The sequence below is a fragment of the Eretmochelys imbricata genome, chromosome 2, assembly GCF_965152235.1.
Source record: "Eretmochelys imbricata isolate rEreImb1 chromosome 2, rEreImb1.hap1, whole genome shotgun sequence".
Taxonomy (NCBI): Eukaryota; Metazoa; Chordata; order Testudines; family Cheloniidae; genus Eretmochelys; species Eretmochelys imbricata.
The window spans coordinates 64,524,813-64,546,072 of record NC_135573.1 but is presented as its reverse complement, the minus strand read 5'-3'; the positions used below and the strand labels follow the sequence as shown (position 1 = coordinate 64,546,072).

At 41.0% G+C, this 21,260-nt stretch overlaps 1 protein-coding gene across 1 annotated transcript in view; it reads left to right on the top strand.

Moving 5' to 3' along the window:
• CLVS1 (clavesin 1) overlaps nt 1–21,260 on the top strand; it is a 134,806-nt gene that overhangs the window by 32,798 nt on the left and 80,748 nt on the right. The gene's annotated exons all lie outside the window — the stretch shown is intronic.

Here is a 21,260-nt window from a genome sequence, read left to right as displayed (position 1 = left end):
AGGGATGGTCTAGGTCCTGCCTCAGTGCAAGGTGTTGGACTTGATGACTTCATGAAGTCCTCTGTCTGGCTCATTGGCCTAACACCCTTACTTGGATACTTCAAGAATCCTTTTGTTCCCACTCCAAGGTTCTGTCTACTTGACAGCTCTGTAATAAAGTCCATATGAACTCCCTCCACTGGGGATATATTACATTCAGTATGCCAGTCTCTTAGGTATCCTCTCAGGACCTTTCACAGGCTTCTTCCTAAAGCCCCTCCCAGGACCTTTGATTGGAGAGACCCAAAGTTCAAACCACTTTACCAATCTCTCTCTCAAAAAAGTGAGCCACACCCTACTCTTTCCCAGCCTGCCTCATCATGGAGATCCAGTACAGGTCTAACTCTCCACCAATCTCCCTTAAATTCAGAAAAGAGCTGTCCTTGTCCACTTTCCCAGCATGCTTTTCTGAGAGGCCTACAATTTTCATGTGCCTTGGAAATTGCAACCTCTTCTCTTCCCTCCTGAATGCCTTTGTACTGGGTAGAAGCTGGGAACAGGCCAGTGCTGGATCCAGACCCTGTCTTAAAGGGTCAGCATGCCCCATTACAGACCCCTAGGTCACCTTGTTTGTTTCTGTTCCTGTAAAGAATGAAAATAACTCTCAGAATTAGGTTTCTGGTGAGAATGTTCATAGAAAAGGCATTTAAAATTAGATTTCTGCAAATATTTTACAATATTAGCAAGAAATTACATGTTTGTGTGAACAGTTTAGGTACTTACATGGCTCCCACTTTATCATCTCCCTCCCAAGTATTTATGTAGCTATCCTCACAATACCTTCTGTGCTATGGGGAATTAGTATTATCCACAATTTTACAGATAGCAAACTAAAGCAAAGAGAGATTAAGTGATTTGCCCAAAATTACACAGGATTGAACCCAGATTGCCTGAGTCCTAGTCTAGTGCCTTAATCCAAAGCTTTTTATTACAGGTTCTGAGGCTGCATTATTTTCTGATAAATCCCTGTGTAATGTGCAAGGATTTCATCTACAGGCTGCCAGTTTATCTACAGGCTGCCAGTCTTAGTGGCAGATGATTTCTTAATTTTTTTATTTAAAAAGAACACACAGATGATTGCAATAAATATATGTGGAAATAAAAATAACTGTGTTTCTAGAACAAATTAAAACAAGGGGAATGTGTTATGGACTGTGCAGACCACTGGAGGATTCCATTTGCAATGGTAATTGTAAACGCTGCAATTTGGATTGCAAATGCTGGAAAACAATGCCTTGATGCTTCTTGAAGGTTACTACACCTCATGACTTCCAAACAACCATTCTGTTCATCTCACGCAACCAAAAAGGAAAATTGTTCTCTTTTTTGTTGAACATAATCTACCAATCTGACACCAACCAGTACTGGGCCATTCATCTGACATCAGAATAAAGGAATCAGGAACTTCTTTAGAGCATTCAGACATATGAATTGCAAAATCATTGTGGAGATTGTAAGTCAAATGCTCTTATATAAAATACAGACTTTTCAAGTGACTGATTTCCCTGTTTAAATAGTTTCAGTAACTTTTTCATTTTAACATACCTGTCACTATCCTAATAAATGTTTTAGTTGCTTCAGATGGTTTTTTAAATATAAGCAAGACCTATATTAGAGGGGGAAAGGGAGAGAACCACTGTATGAGTGTGTTGCTTCTACTTCAGAGGGTGCCTGGATTCATAGATTCCCAGGCCATAAGGGCCATTGTGATCATCTAGTCTGACCTGTATAATACAGGCCATAGAACTTCCCCAAAATAATTCCTAGAGCAGATCTTTTAGAAAAACATCCAATCTTGATTTTAAAATTGTTAGTGATGAAGAATCCACCATGAACCTTGGTAAATTGTTCCAATTGTTAATTACTCTCACCTTTAAAAATGTATGCCTTTTTCCCAATCTGAATGGAAGTACTTAGGAGGTTCTAGTCTCAAGGTTTATCATGTCCACAAAATATCTAAGTGGTTTTAGTGCTTTGTAAATATCTGCAGCCACTAATTTCCACATGCAGATATTCAACCAGGCAAATTAATGGAATATACCCATTCCCTTTTTTAAGGAACAATATTGGACCAAACTTATCCCTGCATCAGGCCAGTGAAGTGGATGGAGTTATAGCAGGGATGAAATCAGTTCATTATTTTATTATTACATATGGGGTTGAACCCAACTCCTGATCTCTACGGAGCTTCAGATATGAATTTTGCAGATTCTCTTCCTAATTGGCTGAACCTAAACTCCAAATCTGAACCCTCTCTCTCTCGTCTTAGGGAAACTGATCTGGATACAAACTCAGAGCTTTGGGCCCATCTTTGTCTGAAATCTAGGATTATTGAAAAATAAACCTTAATTGACTGAATAATATTAATCTATGTAATAATGTTTCTTGTCACCTTTAAGATGCATCGTGTTCTCCATCCTGGTGAAAGACAGCTGCTTGTCTTTGCAACTCAGCCCTTTCAGTTTTTCTCAATCTGCTCCTGCAATGCAACAACACTAAGTAATGAGAATGGATGTTATTCAGTGCACATGTTAATTAATCCCATTCTGTAGAACCTCCTCTAGTTATACCTAATATGCTTGATAGTAATGAAATTATTCATATATAGATGTTATGCAGATTTCTTATTTATGAAGATTTGCAGATGTACAAATTCCAGTTAAAACTCAAGTTGGCCTGAAATCACATTTTGCTCATTTTCCCATTGTTTATTGGATTTCTCTGTATGTAAGATCACACCGGTGAGTTCATTATAGCTCTACAGAGCAGCTCTCCTCTTTCTCAATTACCCTATTTAATTACCTAAAATAGTGCTAGCATCACCATGTTAAACAAGGGTCGTTCTAATGCTAAATGACTGTGTACAGTGTGGCGCTTTTAATTATACCTCAAATGTGCAAGGACAAATGTGTTCTAAGCAAGGCTCTGATTAATGAAGTCCACTCTTTCATAGTGAGGAAATAGTTGCTGTATGTCTTAGTAGATGCTCTATTTCTTTCTAGAGTTTTTCTATTTTCTATTTCTGTTTCTTTCACTGATGTCTGGGGGAAGGGTAGATCTTACAGAAAAATGGTCATACAGAGGCAAAGGGGGAAAAGATGATATTTATACAAAAACAATTTACTATGCCAATAACTTGCTGGATTTTGATTTCTATTTGTTGTTAGCATTTCTATGTGAACAGCTTTCCCCCTTCACAGCCTTTCTCTTTCTGATTGCTCCTGCTGTGAAGTCATATTCCTATGTCTGTGATGTTGGTCTATTAATTATCCCTAAGGTTGTGGGCAATATTGACTGTAGTTTCAGTTAATTGGAGATTAGTTCATCAGGGTTTACCTATAACAACATTTCTTCAAACAATATGTTCATGGATAACTAAAACAATTCCAAGAAATATAGTGAACTGTGGAAAATAGTCACCACAATCCTTTTTGTAGGGGGACACGTTTTGGAGTGTTCCACTGAAAAGACCATGGATGCTTAAGAAAATTAGGGCAGAGGTATAGCTGCTGCAGTGAAGCTGTACTGGGTGCAAGGAGAACTACAGAGATTTCCTTTTCCCTGCCCAGCATTTCTGCATAAGCTGCAGCCAGAGCTTTCTGAAGGGGAAAGAGCATTCCTAGGCACATTGACCATCCCAGAAGGTGTATGGGTGGATGGACTGGGGCTATGGCCCCTTCCCTGTGCACAGGCAAATGCGAAAATAAATATGTCTTTGTGGCTACTTTTTTTCTGAAGGTGCATGAAGGGTTGCCAGTGATATGGTCAGGGCTGTCCCTAGGTGGGTGCGGGGCCCGGGACAAATAAGCTTCCTCGCTAGTCTCCTCACTGTCCAACCGGCGTGCCCGTCCACCCAGCCCCTGCTCGCCTCTTCACCCCACCACCACCTGCCCGCCACTTGCCTCCCCACTAGTCTCTTCGCAGTCTGTCCGGCATGCCCCCTGCACCACTCTCCTCCTCGCCGTCCGCCCAACTGCCTGCTTCCTCACCCTTCTCCTGCCTTCCCACCTGCCTCCTTACCCACCTGCCCACTGCTTGCCTCCCCACTAGTATCCTCACTGTCCGTCCAGCACCCCCGCCCCTCTGTCTGCCCGCCCACCGCTCTTCTCCTCGCTTTCCACCTGCCCTCCTGCCTCCTCACCCCCACCCACCTGCTGCTCGCCTCCCCATTTGCCTCCTCGCCCCACTCACCCATCTCCCCACCCATCACCTCACCTGAATATCGGGACAAATAGCATCCTGATTGTACATCAGTTGGGATGCGGGACAAAGGGCTAAATATTGGGACAGTACTGATTTTATTGAAGTGCAGGGGTCCCAAAAGTGTGGGGCCCGAGGTGGTTGCCCTGATTCGCCTTACCCAAGGGATGGCTCTGAGTATCGTCATCCTGGAGACACTGAGCTTTCTTCTGCCATATGCAAATACAATCCTCCTGCCAGGTGGAGCCAGCAGCAACAAGGGCTGGGTTCAGTATCTAGGGGTTCCTTTTCAACAATACAACACAAAACCAGCTCGAGCCCCCACCCAGTGACCTGGGATAATTACACACCACCCCTGGGTGCCTCTAAGAGGCAATACTTCCCCTCTCACAAGTACAGAGTCTGAGTGTAGCAAAAACTTTTAATAAAAGGAGGGAATTAACTCAGCATTAATTTGGGAAAACACCGCAACTAGGGTTCATAAACACACCATGAGTAAAATACCCACCCCCAAGTAAGATGGGCAGCATCTTTTTCCCCTCTGGGTCTTACAACCCAAAAGTCCCCTTAACGTGCCTGTCCCTTCTCTGTATTCCACTCACAGTTGCTGTCCTTGGCTGGTGCACCCCCAGAGTTCAGAGGTCCATTCACAGAGTTCACCTCCCATCCTGTGTGAAAGGCAGGGGGTGGTAAGGAGGCACCTTACATGCTGCACTCTTCAGGCACTCCTTCATCACCCCAACGGCCAATTGCCATGCCTCTGCGGGGCTCTGCTCTGACCCTCTCCACCAGCTTCTCTGCTGGCCACACCTCTCCACCAGCCTCCCTGCTGGCCACTTGCCACGCCTCTCCACCAGCTACCCGGCTGGCCACTCACCAAGATGTCTTCAGGAGCCCCACACACACATACTTAACACAGCTCTCAGTGATTTCAGCTGTTAGTGGGGGAGCCTCACTGCTGGTGCACACTGGGCAGTCTCTTGCAATAGAGACACTGTCCCAAAGTAGGTATAATACTTAGACCTAGGTATCAGTGATTTCAGCTCTACAGCATGTAACAAGACTCTCTTGAGTCTAAATTAGCTCTTTTATTATACTATGGAGAGAGGAAGGGTCAAATGGTATCTAGGACCATTAAACAAGGCCTACAGCACCACATACAAGTACCTGTCCCCACCCTCTCTCAACTCATTGGGCTTTGGAACTCATGTCCCCTCCCTAGCGAGTGCCATTCAGGTGAGGGTGAGTCCCTCTATTGGGGCATGCCAGTACAGTTCTGCTGCCCTCCGTTCACACAACAAGGATAACAACCATTTATTATTCCTGCCCCAATAACAAGAGGACTGGGAATCTAACACCAGCCACAACTGATCATTTGGGCAAGCAATCCCATCATGCTGAGCACCTAGGCAGGGTGGGTGTGTCAAGCAAACAAGATCAGCTTCTGAAGTCTTTTTCCACAGCTCACCACTAGATGTAAGGGGAGAGCTCATTCAGACCCTGCTTACGCAAATATGTCTCCAGCAATTGGTGCTCTGTTCTAGTGTATGTATACACACATACGAATGCACAAAGATAGATCACTCAGCCAGCACCGAAGAGCAGCCACCTATGAGTTGACATGTGACAGCTTCTTTAACACCACGCAGAAGCACTACAGATCACTTGAGAAAAATCAGGAAAAGTGTCTCACAAAAACTGATCCCAATTTGATTAGTTTAGTAAAGAAATCCAGAAGATCAAAGGATCTGGAAGTCCAGCCGAGCAGCATGCAGAACAAGTCAGCAGTTGAGGGATGGGCATGCAAAGGTGGCGTAAAGATCATTTTGGCACTCCATTGAACTGGGTGCTGCCATATATAACGCTTGTCTGCTCTCAGGCTGCTTTAATTTACACCACCCGTGCCAAAAGTCCCCTGGGGCTAAAACCACAGACAGAATCAGGAGGTGTCCTGACCATGTCTCTTTTTTCCCTGCCATGCCAGGAACAAGGGTTAGGTGCAGGAGGAGCAGGTAGCATAAAAGCTCTATGCTCACTCTGTGCCCCTGGAGAATTCAGGGTCTGTATCCGTTAACACAGCTCAGTAGCCAGATTTCACTGTCAGAGCAATGCAAAGCAGCCGCACCACAACTGAGCATCTGTGCCCAGGCTTGTGTCACTAAGAATGTGGAGGAAGTTATTACTAACAACTTCCTTTAGCAGGTTACGGCTGACTCAGAAACTTTCCTTGGGAAGTTGTCCGGTGTGTATCATCCAGAGAAGTAGGACACTAGTATCCTTGAAAAATATATCCTTGAGCTCTAGTCAGAGAATAAGTTCACAATATATTTTATTGGCAGAATTTGTTCTGAGGGAATTCTTAAAATAAGGATAAATAAAGCCACATGCTAATAGGATTTTGATTATAAATTTCTCTAATGTTGTACAGACATATTTACACAAAATAGGGCAGCAGCTGATATCAGGAGATGTGCTCAAGCTAACAAGTTTATTTGAAAGTTTTTGGACCTGGCCCTAGTTTGGAAGGAAACCCCAAACCAGGCAAAATTCACCAAGTTGAAACTTGTATTATTGATTTTGCTCAACTCTATCTATATGCTGGTAAAACAGTTATAAAAACTTGGGAGCTATTTCCCTGCTAGTGTAATTCAATTGAAGTTAACAAGTTAACAGTAGTGCTCTTCAGAGCGGGCAGAGAAAGGTATAATATGAACCAATGGCTGGAAGTTGAAGCTAGACAATTCAGACTGGAAATAAGGTGTAAATTTTTAACAGTTATAGTAATTAACCATTGGAACAACTTAACAAGGCTCATAGTAGGGTCTCTATCACTGACAATTTTTAAATCAAGACTGGGATGTTTTTCTAAAATATATGCTCTAGGAATTATTTAGGGGAAGTTCTTTAGCCTGTGCTATACAGGAGATCAGACTAGACGATCATAATGGTCCCTTAGAATGTGTGACTCTGACTTAACACTAGCGGAGAATTTGTCCCTGATGTTGACATATTTTATTTCTTGTATAAAATCAGATGCACCTGTATCATGCTTTAGGATCACATGCAAACAATTTGATATAAAAATGTGCAAAAAAATTAATTTAAAAATATTATCTAGAAGTACAGATTTGAGAGTGGAGCTGACTGAAAAATGGAACTTCTGTCCCAGGGGAAATTCTGATATTTCTGCATTTGGTTTTGTTCCAAATAGGATGAAGAGTATAAATATCAAAACTAGAGCTGGTTGAAATATTTCTGATGGAACATTTTTTTCTGTCAGAAAATGCTTTTTTGTCAAAACTGACATATTTTGCAGGAATGTGCTGATCTCCACAAGTATCAGAGGGGTAGCCGTGTTAGTCTGTATCCACAAAAACAATGAGGAGTCCGGTGGCACCTTAAAGACTAACCTTAAAGATGCCCAAATAAATCTGTTACTCTTTAAGGTGCCACCAGACTTTTCGTTGTTTCTGATCTCCACAAAACTTCATTTTGAAAAAAAAATGAAACAAAGCGTTTTGATTATTCCATTTTGATATTACCAGAATGAATTTCAATTTTTATTTCATAAAGAATTTGTTTCCTATATTTTGATTGTATTTATTTATTTATGTATAAAAGAAAATAAAATTCAAACTGTCAGAATTTCTGGAAATTCTGAGCTTTCACCAGCTCCAGGCAAAATTCTCCACAGAAAAATAAATTAAAAAAAAATCTCTATTCAGAAACATCCCAATATTTTGCATGGGCTTCTTTTCATTGAATAGAAACATTTAATTTTGTTTTGTGTGGTCAAAATGAAATATTTCATTTTCAGTCAACATTAATCTTTGTGTCCAACTGAGCAGCCATCGCGCCTCAGGGAAATTATAATTCCAGTTCCCTCATGCTGCCTTTCTCCTTTACGTGCCTTACTCCCCAGCTACACTTTTATCTACTATGGTGCACCACAGTCTCTCCCAGTGGCTGAGCCACCACAGTGCATCGTAAGACTCTCATCAGGCATGGACCATGGCAAGATATGTAACTGACAAAAAAGTTAACAACCTTCTTCCTAAACAGAGGTTAACATTATTCTTGGCCACTGCTGCTATCTAAATATCCAGATCAAGATCCCCAGGTTGTAAACATGAGTAACAAAAAAGGTAGGCATAGTCCTTCAGGTAAAAGAACTGCTGTAAATCTTTCCACTTCTCCTGGCTGATTTCCCCAGCCTATCACTATTATTTCTTATTCAAATTAAGAATAAGATAGCTCATTCACATCTAAGTATGCATCTCTGTTAGTTACTGAGAAGGCTCACCTCATGTACTGTATAAGTCACAAAAAACAGAGATGCAGAACTGTGTATCAGCTGCATACTGAAGGCTGAACACCCAAACACCTCACTAATGGTGATATGTACATTGAACTAGAGGGGTGAGAGAATAGAACCACCTCCTACCCAGCATGAGAATTCCCTCAGTGAAGATGAACCTTTGCCCCAAAGCTGTCTCTTTGACAGGCTAGAATGGAGCTACTCAAGAGGCACTCCTTATGTCCCTGCTCCGGGCCTTAACCTGTCAGCAAATGGTGTCTAAAGCTGGTAACATATATAAAAGAATTAGAATGGGCATCTGAGGCCAGATCCTCAGATAGTGTGAACTGGTGTAGCTCTGTTGACTTCAGACTGATTTACACTCTCTGAGTATTTGGCCCATTATTTTAAGTCATTCTTGGAAGGGCATCAAACATTGACAACAATGTAGTCTGTGTGTCACATCCAAGCCTAAAAACAGATTGACAGTGACCAAGGAAATCTTTGGACTCTGGATTTGTCAGAGTTGTCCTTTCCACATAACCTTTCCAATTACGTTCCCAAGAAAAGGGAGATTAGAGACAGAAGATAATGAGCTGAATTCTGAGAATCAAGGTTTCTTCAGCAAAGGCCAACCAAAGAAAGGGATTGACAATCTCCTCAAAAAACAGACTCAGTACTTCCCTACTTGATCTTACCAGCCTGGCAGGATATGGGTCAAGTCTGCAAGTCATAGCTCAGAGCTCCCCAGGCACCTCTAGCTCCTCCATGAATAACAGTGGCTTATGGTCAAACAGGCAAGATTCACATTTGTCTGTACCAGATATGACTTTGCCTCCACAGAGATTATAAATCTGGTCAGATTCCAATTACTCTTTTCAATAAAGAAAATAGACTGCTCCTTACAACAAGAAACATTCAACTGTTTCTGAACAAAGACAACCCCAGGTTCCCCAAGGCTATTTGCCACCCTTCACATGTCTACAGATTACAATTTATTGGAGGCTGTAATGGAGGTGAAGATACCTTTCTTTGCCTCCCATACAGCTTTGACAAAAGATTTCAGAACTTTGAATTCTAAAATGGGAATACATTTATCTGAAAGTACGCACACAAAACATGCAATTGTATACACAAATATATTTGGATAAACAAGTACCCACTGGCAATGGATACACATACAAATATATTTTGTAGACTTAATTTACACACCAAATTTTGAAAAATTGTCCCTAAAGGGTTTTGATACATTTGCTCATTGAGCTGAACTCCCCACCTCCACCATGGAATGTTTTATAACATTAGCCTCCTTTGTTGAATAGCTTAATGTGCAGTCACAACTAGTTAAAACTGCAATGATGAACATTTAATACCAATTGGAACAGATCAACTTGAAATATTCCAAAACATGCTTGTGCTAGCTGCCTGACACAGCTGTTGCAATATGATGAAGAGTAAAGTGTTGTCTGAATGATCTATCGGGAACACCTCTGAAATTTTAGGGAAGGAAAATAGGGATTGATTCAATATATATAAAATAAATGCAGATAAACAGACGTTTCTCTCAGTAAGAGAAGCTCCATGCTGGTTGTTTGCCTAACATCTCCAGAGACTGAATGGAACAAATAGAAAGAAAAGCACAGCAGGCTATAAACTCACATTTATTACTTGGAAATTAGATTTAACTGTTTAATAGAATCTATCAGCACAACAATATATTTGCCAGGCAGAGGCTTTTCACAGTATTTGGCTCTTGGCAAGAGTAGAGTGCTATATGAACATTAGTGTTCCTTAAGACAGAGAAATTGGAGATGTCAAGCTTAGAGCCATTTTTTTTACTGTCGCAGTTATTGTATTTTAGTATAGGTTTCATGGAGTTTGGTTATACAAATTAGACAGTAAGAGAATATTATGTTAACTTTTATGGCTTCTTAGCAATGTTAACACTAATAATTTCTTAAAACCAGGAAGCAAACATTTCTTACAAGTAGCTCTTAAAACAATAGCAAGAGTTTATGTCAGTAGTGAACTGATACCTCCCACTGCCAAGGACATATACAGTCAAGTAAAATCCTAAAACTTCCTGCTTGCCATGGATTGTGAATGTGCCTGTGTTGCATCCACTGAGATCTTAGCATCTTCGTTAATTCAAAATATTTCAACACTGGTGCTTTTGCAACAACTTCTCTTTAATTCCCAAAAGCTTTTCTCTTCCTAGTCATCCCAGTGCCATTCTGCATTGCCAAAAAGCAACATGCTTAGTAGAGCACATAATCATGGCAAATTATGCCTGGATTGTCATAGCCTTAACACAGTCATTTGATATCTCAGGTTGCTCAGTAACATTTAACTTTCTGATCTGCTCAAGAAAAGCTTTTACTTTATTTCTCATTGTTATTGAGAATTTGCATGGTCCTGCTGCATAGATTTTTGGTGGCACACTGGGATCCATGTCAATGTGATGTATTACATTGTCACGATGGAGGGTGGGTGAAACTGCACTGAAGTTGGTGGGGTGATAGCTGCCCTTCATTTAGGACAAATGTAAGAAACAGTTAAGCTCCTTTTTGGAGTAAAATAGCTGAAACAATAGGAGTCACTACCTGAAACACACACCATATGCAAGTCCAGTCAGAAACTGAGCTATGTGAGTGGAGGGGTTTTACTGAGGCTGAATGTAAACACAGGGGATTTGGGTATTAGTTTGGTAGAGGTCTGTGTGTCTCTGGGGAGAAACAGCCAGCAAGAGAAGCACTGGTAACACGCCCCTGAAAGAAAGCCAAGCGGGAAAGTTTTATTGGGCACAGGGCTGGCTGAAAAAAGGTTTTGAAGTGAAAACAAAGAAATTGCCTCCTATTGTTTGGTTCCCACTGTGTTCAGAGAAGCAGGACTTTCTTCCAATTCAAGAAATTTCTAGAAACCAACCCTTTCCTACACAAGTATTGGTTTTGACAAGTCAGCATTTTCTGACAAAAAACATTTTGTCAGAATATTCCTGACCCGCTATAACCTCATGTGTCGTAAATACCTCATTAAACACTTTACATATACGTTATGCATCCTCTTGGTTAGACAAGTTAGGCACCCATTTGATCACCTGCATTTGCAAACTGCGTTTCAACCCAAGCATCTTCCACTATTTCCAACTATTTATATTAGACCTGGTCAAAATATGGAAAAAGTTTAATAAAAAATCATTTCCATTTCAGTTAAATTTTCTGACCAGCTCTAGTTTACATGCAGTGAAAATATAGCTGAACGAAGGCATAGCTGCCTAGAGCAATTACAGCTAGATATATTTTAACTAACACATGATTTTGGATGTCACAAAATTGATAGGTTGTCAGTCAAAAGACAGAAGCTTACATTGATTAGTGACGAGCCAAAGAGTTTACTGCTGTTTAAACATTTGCTTAGGATAACACCACAACCTTTTATAAACTAAGATTAGAATTGCAAATTACCTATAGTTAAAACTACTGGTAAATTCTATGCAAAATTAGAAGTAGCAATCGATAAATCCATATTCAGGGTTAGTGTGTGATATGTGGGAAGAAGGCTTGACTCAGTTGTAGTTATTTGGGAGGCAAGTTTGAACTGACATGTGAGTAGTTAAATAATTGTCTCCCATTGTAATTTTAACTGAATTGTCATTAACAGTCTCACTAGCGATCCTATAACAATATTGAAAGTATAAAGCTTGACTGATGAATCAATAAGAACTTGAATTAAGGAGCCATATTGACACCAAAATTACAACCTTAAAAGAACATGGAGCAAATTTATCTCCTTGTGATAAGTCTCTGATTTATCAGTTACTTCCTGATTAAGCTTTAACATCCTAGGTTAAGTCAATTCATTTAGGGACAAATCCTCAGCTGGTATAAATTGGTGCAGTTCCATTGATCTAAACTTTTTAAACTTTCTTGGAACTATAACATAACCATCTTTATTTTACTCTGTTATTTCTTATTGTATTGTACATTCTATGTTGCTTAATACAATGTATAAAGGCCATGTTCTGATACACTACTTGAGAGGAATAAGACCTTATTCTGCAAGCAGTCCCATTGAATTCAGTGAGACCACTCAAGAAGTGCTATTCAATGTGAGTAAGGCTATTAGAATCTGGTTCTAAAATTATAAGGACTCTCGAATCTGCACTTTACCTAAAATAAAATGAATTGATAAGGATAATTGGTTGGTTAGAGTTACTTACCCAATGTGTAAGGATAATTGGTTAGTTAGAGTTACTTACCCAATGTGTATGTTTTATATAGGGTTAGCCAGAAAATAATCCTTTTCCCCAAGGAAACATTTAATTTTTCAGCAAAAAATCTAAACCCAATTTTAAAAATTTGTTACTGAAAACTTTAAGCAGAAAACCAAAAACTTTGATTCATAAATGCCAGTCCATAAATGCCTCATGGTGTTTGTCAAGTTCCCATTCTCTTCCATGACACAGGCTACTTGAGTGGACTACATGTTTCATGATGCACCACAGTCCGTCCTCTGACTGAGCAACCGTGATGCATCATGGGAGTCCCTGGACAGTTTGCATCAAGAGAGATATTGTCCAATTTGTGAACTTGGTGGATAGAGGAGTAAGGAGGCAGGAGACAGCCAAACTACAACTCTTATGAGGCACTGCCGCACCATTTCCAAAACAAAATGTTCTGGGTGCTCAGCTTGTTGATGAAAAGTCAACATTTTCCATGGAAAGCAGATTTTTTTTTTATTATTCTTCAGTTAAAAACCCAATTTTTTTTTGCCAAAAAACAGTTTGCTGGAATTTTTTGCCCAGCTCTAGTTTTATACTATATCTATCCGAATGTTCTCACACATCTCTTTCCCTTTTCCTGCCTCCAGAGACTGTCCCATGCTCTTGCTGTTCTCCACTCTCACATATCAACTTCTACCTGGAGTAGTGTTTTAAAAAAAATAAAACTGTGGGGGAAGAACGTGTGCGAGTTGGATAATCTTGAGTGCAGTCCACATCAATAACTGTGATCGTTATTCAAACACACAAATATAATTAACTATTCAATAAATTGCACCCTTCCAATTTACTATAAATGCCTGAGTGAATGTTAATGGGGTCACTGAGCTCTTTGAACTGCCACTGACGGAACAATAAAGAGCTCCTGTGGTTTGCAAGAAACAGCATAGTATAATTTTGCTTTCTTTGCAAGGGCATTTCTTAATGATATCATTATACTGTCTAAACTCCAACTCCATTTTCAGAAATGCAAAATGCTTCAACTGACAAGTTACCTTCCCTTCTCCCTTGGAGAGTTGAATCTCAATTATAATTTATAATGTATTACTTACCCAGTGAATATTCTTTTTCTGTGCCTCTGGAAAGTGCCAGCTATGGTATTTTTAATGAAGTACCCTGTTTTACAGACATTCTACTCTAAAAGTAGAGCAACTGCTCTTAAAGAGATAGGCTTATCAACAAGTTTGCTGAGCCGGCAAGGCAAATAAATCCCACTTGTATTATCTTATTAGGCAAAGCAAAATAATTTAGATACATCTCTGGTTTTAAAAAGGACCTCACTTCAGTTAGTGAGGTGTGTGTGAGGAGCTGGGAGCAAGAGGCACTAGGAGCTGAGAGTGAGAAGGCGTTGGGTCAGCAAAGACTGCAGGGATTGTTCTCCTCCCTTTCCCCATGCTGGCCAGTGATGAGGTTAGCTGAATAAATGGCAGGTTTGAGCCACTAGCAAAAGTGGCCAAACCAAGGGCTGACGTGAATTTCTGAGGCGCGCAAACCCGCCAATAAGCGCAGGACCCACCAAGACAGAGGATAAACTTAGTCACAGTATATTTCGCCCAGCTCTAGCTGTGTGCATGGATAGGAGAGGGAGAGAAGCCAGTTATACTACAGCATACAGAGTTATTTTATGTCCCTATCCCAGGGAGGAAACTAGGTCTGGAAGTTCACAAGCTTAATAGCCAGGAAGAATTTGGAAAGTGATCATCTTTGCCTAAAAGCGACTTTGTCAGTTAATCCTCTTTTAACAACATTTTTTTGTTTGGTTGTATTATACAGTACAAATACTGTCTGAATAACCACTTCATGGGTTCAGAATAATGAGTCTTAGAAGGCTTCGCCTAATAATAGAATGATTTGCAAGGACATGAACATTTTGCTGGAAACTGTAACAATCTATTTTTAAAGGCACCGCTGGTACAATTGTTCTGGTTGATTGCACTTTCTATTTCCCCGCAATATCACTGTCTCAGACATTGGGTCATAGACAGTGTCCTCCCCACTGTTTATGTTGTGTTGGGAGCACAATTTCACAAGTATATAATGTTACCAGTTGTTATTATTCCTGACGTTCTGGCAACCAAAAGGCAAAAATCTGTGACTTCCTCTGTATGTGCTCATTCACAGGTTGGGTGTGCAAATTCCAAACCCAAAGAACCACCACACATCACTTCTGCATGGGGCCTGTAGGCCACACTTTCAAATCAGAGCTCTCTGAAATCAGGCAACCTGGCACACTGAAAGAGTGGAAAAACATTTTGTAAATGATTTAACTGGAGATGAAACATCTGTTGATGTGTATGTAGGCACCATTTCTTTTCTAAACCTGTCCGCTTCTGTAAAGACAGCCTTGAAAAAAGTGACACAGTTGGACACTTTGAACTCCTTGACTTAACTCAAATTTCATTGCAGCTTAACTGTTTTGTCATGTAAAGTATGTACCGCGGTTCTTTAAAGATCTCTAAATAGTGTCTGTACATGCAAAATGCAACATAGCAGCAACTTATGAATGTTTTATCAATTCCTTTTTATCTCGATTTCTGCATCTTCAATCATGACCTCGCTTAGCTTCCTGCTTGCTATTGCATGCATCCACATGCAGTAAGTAGTGAAATGTTGCCATGAAGGAAACTATATGAAGCAGAGCCGTCAGTGCCATCTATTTGTGTTCAGTGTCAGAATTATGCAAATGTTCTTTGTGACAATGAATCAAATATTAATAAGCTTTCTACAAGGAGACAGTAATGGAATGAAATTTACAGTAGTTTGCTTTGCTAAATATACAAGAGAACATGCTGTTTCACAAATTTTATTGCCATAACCATCACATTCCCGTGTTATGTCCTTCCTCCGATAATTTTTACCTCTAAAACCTGATTTCTGAGATATTGTCTCTCCTTCAAAGAGGTGTACGTCAGGTGGCTGGGAGGATCTTGAAAGGTTCAAGGATGAAGATCTTTTAAAAACTTGTAATATATTTGGGGGAAAACAGCACATTTTTCAAATTGTAAACTTATTTTTGGCAGGGCCTTGAAAATCCCTATGAATGCAACATAGATTAAATACATTAGTTTTCATCCTGTGGCAAAAGAAATTAAGTAAAATTAGAGGTAGATATGCCTGTAAAATATGCCTACTTATGTAGCAATATAAGCAGAAGCTGCTCAAGACTCTCTGCCACCTTAGGCAAAATTCAGTGTGCTGCCCCCGGCCTAGCCCGAGAACAGAGCTTCTCAACCAGGTTCATTGGACTTTCATGGGGAAGGGGGCAGAAAGCCTTTAAATGGTTTGGTATTTATAGCAGAAGTCAGGGCAGGGGGCAAGCAGCAGGTCTCAGCACCACTGACTCAGATTTGGCCCAGCCACCCCTCCCTCATAATGGGGTCAGATGGGCCAAATTTGAGTGACTGACGTGATCCAGTGTCCAGGTTTGCAGTCCCATTCAGGTTTGGCCTAGCCACCCTGATGCCCTAAGCAGAATATGCTGCTATAGGCAGCTGCCTAGTTTACCTACAGCTAGAGTAGCCACCGAATATAAGGGTTTCTATCCTCTTCTGGTGGCACCCACTAGAGGAGAGAGGACTGCAGGTCAGACGCTCTATCAAGCAGGGGGCAGTATACACATAGATTTATGAGGAAATCCTGCCCCAATCCTTAGAGGTCCCAGACACAGAAGAACTGGCTCTGTGTTCTGAGACAGGACAAGTGTTATGATATTTCACCTCCCTATAAAGGGTTCGCTGCACGGTCACACACGAGAGTCGGCGGGGGGGGAGGGGGCAGAGGGAGGACTGGCTAGGTTACCCTGTTGCTGGGCTCCACCAGCCATTTTCCCCAGGCTGAGTGGCGCACATGAGCTCTGGGAGTTACAACAGCCTCTAGGCATCAGTAGTGTCCAAAGACCAGCTGTTCAGCATGTCCAAGCCTTTCCCCTCTTATTCAGGCACCAGCTGTTCAGCACACCCACTCATAGGGATCTCACTCTCTTCCTGTCCATCTCAGTCATAACTGTATGAAGCACATTGTCTCCCTCAGTGGGATCAGTATCAGCGTGCAAATACTATGCTTAAAGTACTATCAAGAATTAGTAGTTTGGGCTGGAATTTGTCCCATCGTTAAAGACACTGGTCCAGAACTTCAGGAGTCAGATTTCAGAGTAACAGCCGTGTTAGTCTGTATTCGCAAAAAGAAAAGGAGTACTTGTGGCACCTTAGAGACTAACCAATTTATTTGAGCATGAGCTTTCGTGAGCTACAGCTCACTTCATCGGATGCATACCATTGAAGCTGCAGAAGACATTATATACACACAGAGACCATGAAACAAAAACAAGCTATTACCAGCTATTACCAGCAGGACAGTGGGGTGGGAGGAGGTATTGTTTCATGGTGTAAACCAGATGGTTCCATTAAAATCAGTATTGCTTCACCAATTTATACCAGCTGAGGATCGGACCCATTACTTTCAAAGTGTATAAAAAGCAAAAACAACAACCCTGTTAAACTAGATTTGCTAAAGATCATTTTTTTCATTAATTCTTGCTTATCTACCTCTGATTAATATAAAACTTGTAGATTAATATTAGGGGGCTTATTCCTTCACCCACTTACTTCCCTGGTCCTTCTCGCATGAACAGAGAGCAACAATACCCGAAGTCCAAAGGTGCAAACAATTCGATGTTTATTGGGGTGAACTTCCAGCAAGCATGATTCCAGTTTCCTTCCTTAGTATCCTCCTTCCCAGCTCTGACACCACAGAGCCTTACACCTGTGTCCCTGTTCCCATTCCTGCCCTTAGCCAAACATGATTCCAACTTCCTTACCCACATTCCCTGTTCCCATTTTCCCCTTTAGCAAAACATGATTCCAATTTTCTTACCCCCATTCCCTGTTCCCATCTCACACACCCACATGCCCACCCCCACCCACCTACTTCCTGATTGACTGCAGACTATGTAGTAAAACTTGACTTCTGCTTTGCTATACCTTAACCAATCATGTTCCTGAAATTTAACTAACCAATCCTAACATATTGTAACATGATTATGTACCCAATTATATCCCACCACCTTAATTAGTTTACACCCAGCAAAATTAATTATACAGCAGAGAGAAACAATCACAGAACCAGACAGAGATTATATAGACAAACAACAGCAAAGTGGGAACTATAATGACAAAACAATACAGAAGTGAGGATTCCACATCCCAGCTATTGATAAGTGAGTTCTTGCCAGAGAGGATGCTATCAAACTAAGTTTCCTTTTACATTTTCTAGGCACTTCACTTTCTCTGGAGGTGATAGGAATACAGTCCTGTCCTCATAATGCCTAACAGCCCAATAGCACCTTATTTCAATGTGACTAGTTTGGAATGTGAGGATGTGACTGTTCGCTTCCTAGCTTATGGCTGCCTCTGCTGCTTAGCCAAAGGCCTGAGCCTAAGAACAGGGCCTCAGACTGTTACAGTAGGAGAAGGCCCTTACACCAGCAGACAGTGATTTTGATTCTTTCTTTTATACCTCTATAATTAGCCAAGTGATAAGAATACACCTAAATTCTTAGAGTATAGGCCTTTATAGACAGGCCTGAATATCTATATCCTAACAATTAACACTGTTTTGATCAAAGAGAGAACTCTCTGATGCACCCTGTAAAATGAAAGAAGTTGCAATCAACATGTGAGAAAGACCTGTTGGTGTCTCTCTTTAGACAGCCTGTCTCTCTCCTTATACACTTCCATAACAAAATTAAATAAATAAATAAACCACTCCTATCATTATCATAATTGTATAAATCTTTTTATTTCTAAGGATTCATCTATTGCTGAAACATAGCCATCTATGGGGTGGAGTGTGGCAACTGTTTAGCAACACAATGCAAAATTCTTCATCTGCAACTTTTTTCTAGAGAAAACCACTGAGTCAGTGACACAAAAATGTTTTGCCAAATTGTTCGTTTTGAAACCCCCCCACCAAAATAAAAAAAATCAAAACATATTGTGCTAATGACTTTCATTTTAAAAGTTCCTTTAATTTTATTTTTAAAAATTCAAAAATGTTTTTAAGTAGTCATTTTGATTTTGTCAAAACAAACATAAGAACGGCCAAACTGGGTCAAACCAAAGGTCCATCTAGCCCAGTATCCTGTCTTCCGACAGTGGCCAATGCCAGGTGCCCCAGAGGGAATGAACAGAACAGGTAATCGTCAAGTGATCCATTCGTCGTCACCCATTCCCAGCTTCTGGCAAAAAGAGGCTAGGGACACCACGCCTATCCATTCTGGCTAATAGCCAATGATGGACCCTCCATGAATTTATCTACCTTTTTTGAACCCTGTTATAGTCTTGCCCTTCACAACATCCTCTGGCAAAGAGTTCCACAGGTTGACTGTGCATTGTGTGAAGAAATACTTCCTTTTGTTTGTTTTAAACCTGCTGCCTATTAATTTCATTTGGTGATCCCTAATTTGTGTGTTATGAGAAAGAGTAAATAACACTTCCTTATTTACTTTCTCCACACTAGTCACGATTTTATAGACCTCTATCATATTCCTACCTTAGTCATCTCTTTTCCAAGATGAAAAGTCCCAGTCTTATTAATCTCTCCTCATACAGCAGCTGTTCTATACCCTTAATCATTTTTGTTGCCCTTTTCTGAACCCTTTCCAATTCCAATATATCTTTTTTGAGATAGGGCAACCACATCTGCACACAATAGTCAAGATGTGGGCGTACCGTGGATTTATATAGAGGCAATATAATATATTCTGTCTTATGATCTATTCCCTTTCTTAATGATTCCCAACATACTGTTGGCCTTTTTGACTGCCACTGCACATTGAAAAGAAAAGGAATGAAGAAAAGCCCGATAATGTCACGGCTAACCTGGTGGCTGAACTTTGTGACTTTGTCCTTATCCATAACTATTTTACATTTGGGGACAATGTATACCTTCAGATCAGCGGCACTGCTATGGGTACCCGCATGGCCCCACAGTATGCCAACATTTTTATGGGTGATTTAGAACAACGCTTCCTCAGCTCTCGTCCCCTAACGCCCCTACTCTACTTGCGCTATATTGATGACATCTTCATCATCTGGACCCATGGAAAAGAAGCCCTTGAGGAATTCCACCATGATTTCAACAATTTCCATCCCACCATCAACCTCAGCCTGGTACAGTACACACAAGAGATCCACTTCCTGGACACTACAGTGCTAATAAACGATGGTCACATAAACACCACCCTATACTGGAAACCTACTGACCGCTGTTCCTACCTATACGCCTCCAGCTTTCACCCTGACCACACCACACAATCCATCGTCTACAGCCAAGCTCTGCGATACAACCACATTTGTTCCAACCCCTCAGACAGAGACAGACACCTACAAGATCTCTATCAAGCATTCTTACAACTACAATACCCACCTGCGGAAGTGAAGAAACAGATTGATAGAGCCAGAAGAGTTCCCAGAAGTCACTACTACAGGACAGGCCTAACAAAGAAAATAACAGAACGTCACTAGCCGTCACCTTCAGCCCCCAATTAAATGCCTCCAACGCATTATTAAGGATCTACAACCTATCCTGAAGGATGACCCAACACTCTGACAAATCTTGGGAGACAGGCCAGTCCTTGCCTACAGACAGCCCCCCAACCTGAAGCAAATACTCACCAGCAACCACATACCACACAACAGAACCACTAACCCAGGAACCTATCCTTGCAACAAAGCCCGTTGCCAACTGTGCCCACATATCTATTCAGGGGACACCATCACAGGGCCTAATAACATCAGCCACACTATCAGAGGCTCGTTCACCTGCACATCCACCAATGTGATATATGCCATCATGTGTTAGCAATGCCCCTCTGCCATGTACATTGGTCAAACTGGACAGTCTCTACGTAAAAGAGTAAATGGACACAAATCAGATGTCAAGCATTATAACATTCATAAACCAGTCGGAGAACACTTCAATCTCTCTGGTCACGCGATTACAGACATGAAAGTCGCTATTTTACAATAAAAAAACTTCAAATCCAGACTCCAGCGAGAAACTGCTGAATTGGAATTCATTTGCAAATTGGATACAATTAACTTAGGCTTGAATAGAGACTGGGAGTGGCTTAGTCATTATGCAAGGTAGCCTATTTCCCCTTGTTTTTTCTTACCCCCTGCCCCCCAAGACGTTCTTATTAAACCCTGGATTTGTGCTGGAAATGGCCCACCTTGATTATCATACACAGTGTAAGGAGAGTGGTCACTTTGGATAAGCTATTACCAGCAGGAGAGTGAGTTTGTGTGTGGGGGGCGGGGGGTGAGAAAACCTGGATTTGTGTTGGAAATGGCCCACCTTGATTATCATACACATTGTAAGGAGAGTGGTCACTTTAGATAAGCTATTACCAGCAGGAGAGTGAGTTTGTGTGTTTGGGGGGGGCGG